At 31.5% G+C, this 2,271-nt stretch overlaps 1 pseudogene; it reads right to left on the bottom strand.

The window, feature by feature from the left end:
* Positions 1 to 885: 885 nt before the first annotated feature.
* Positions 886 to 1,017, bottom strand: LOC115939647 (U4 spliceosomal RNA; annotated as a pseudogene).
* Between the last annotated feature and the right edge of the window lie 1,254 nt (positions 1,018 to 2,271).

Here is a 2,271-nt window from a genome sequence, read left to right as displayed (position 1 = left end):
CTCCCCCTGCTTGTGTTCCCTCTCTCGCTGTGTCTATCTCTGTCAAATGAATAAATAAAATCTTTAAAAAAAAAAAAAAGAAATATGCATTTTAAAATTAATTTATAGATATCATTTTAGAGATTTCCCATAGGTTTTGATTTATAGGGACACCTTGGCCATTCAGTTTCAAACATTACCATAATCATTTCTTCTTTGAACTTACAAAGACTTTTTTGTGTTTTTTAATTATTTTTGTGTTGTTTCAATTTTCAAACAAGTAAGAATTTCTTAGCTTTCCTTTTGTAATTGATTTCTAATTTTATCACTTTTTTTAAAGATTTTATTTATTTATTTAACAGAGAGAGAGTGTGTGTGCACAAGCAGGGGAGTGGAAGAGGGAGAAGCAGGCTTCCTGCTGAGCAGGGAGCCCGATGCAGGCCTTGACCCAGGACTCTGGGATCATGACCAGAGCCAAAGGCAGACACTTAACTGACTGAGCCACCCAGGCATCCCTAATTTTATCACATTTTGGTCATATACTATATTTTGTAGGATCATGGTTCTTTTTATTTGTAGATATTTGCTTTGTGGCCTACTACATGATCTGAATTTATATATATATTATGTGTACTAAAAATATGTGTCCACTTTTGCAGTGCAGAGTTCTAAGCTATTTATTAATTGTATTGTTAATTTACATTATCTTTACTGATAAGAATATTCTTAATAATGATTGTGTTATCATTTGTTTCATAAAGCTGAGTTAAAATTGATTACCTGATTTTGTGTACATCCATTTCTATCCATTTTACTTTTATATTTTTGTCATATTAATATGATCTATAGAATAATGATTATGGATTCTTAGTTAAAATCTCACTTTAGCATTAAACAATTTATGCTTAATTTTGATTTTTGTCTTAAAATATAATTCTCTGTTATTAATATTGCTATGTTGACTCTACCATTTTCTATTAGCAATAATCGCGCCTCGGATAAACCTCATTGGCTACGATACTGCCACTGCGCAAAGCTGACTCTATCATTTTCTTGGCATGCTATTTTTTGTCTTTTTCAACTTTCTGTGTTATTCAACCAAATCACTGTAATTTCACTGAAGGAAAATATTCTAGAAAAGCATGAATTATCAAAAGGTATATGTCTTTAGAACAGCACATGCAAGAGAATTTTTAATCCAACCTGAAAGTATCTATCTATCTTCAGGGAAATTCAATCTATTTAACATATTTTGTGTACATTTATAAACATTGATGTATATTTAGTATTTTATCTGGTATTTCCCCATTGACCATGTAGTTTATTTGCATCCTATTTTTATTTTTTATTTTTTTATTTAAATTCAATTAATTGACATATAGTGTATTATTAGTTTCAGAGGTAGAGTTCAGTGATTTATCAGTTTTATATAACACCTAGTGCTCATTACATCACTTGCCCTCCTTAATGCCCATCACCCTGTAACCACATCTTCCCCTCCACAACCCTGAATTTGTTTCCTAGGGTTAAGAGTCTCTTATGGTTTGTCTCCCTCTCTGATTACATCTTTTTTTATTTTTCCTTCCCTTGCTCTATGCTCTGTTTTGTTTCTTAACTTCCCCATATGAGTGAAATTATATGATAATTGTCTTTCTCTGATTGACTTATTTCACTTATCATAATATCCTCTAGCTCTATCCACATCATTGCAAATGGAAAGATATCATTTTCTTTTGATAACTTAGTAATATTCCATTGTATATAAATACCACATCTTCTTTATCCATTCATCTGTTTATGGACAACTGAGCTCTTTCAATGGTTTGGCTATTGTGGACATTGGGGTGCTGATGCCCCGTCAGATCACTATATTTTTGTCTATGGGGTATATAACTAGTTGCACCTTCTTTTTAAATCATTTATTGCATATATTGATTTTTCTTTTCCTCTTTCTTTATATATGTGCTACTTGGAAGTTACATACTCTATTTCTGTTATTTTAAAAGAAATTTTAGATATTTACCTGGCTTAAATATTTCTAAGATAAATCAATATGTACAAATTTCTTTTTTTCCCATTTTTTAAATTTTTATTTTATTATGTTATGTTAATCACCATACATTACATCATTAGTTTTTGATGTAGTGTTCCATGATTCATTGTTTGTGCATAATACCCAGTGTTCCATTCAGTACGTGCCCTCTTTAATACCCATCACCAGGCTAACCCATCCCCCCACCCCCCTCCCCTCTAGAACCCTCAGTTTGTGTCTCAGAGTCCATAATCTCTCAT

Source organism: Leptonychotes weddellii, chromosome 9 (genome assembly GCF_054177405.1).
Source record: "Leptonychotes weddellii isolate Sample4059 chromosome 9, ASM5417740v2, whole genome shotgun sequence".
NCBI classification, from domain to species: domain Eukaryota; kingdom Metazoa; phylum Chordata; class Mammalia; order Carnivora; family Phocidae; genus Leptonychotes; species Leptonychotes weddellii.
The sequence above is the reverse complement of the archived record's forward strand: the minus strand, read 5'-3'. Positions and strand labels throughout refer to the sequence as shown.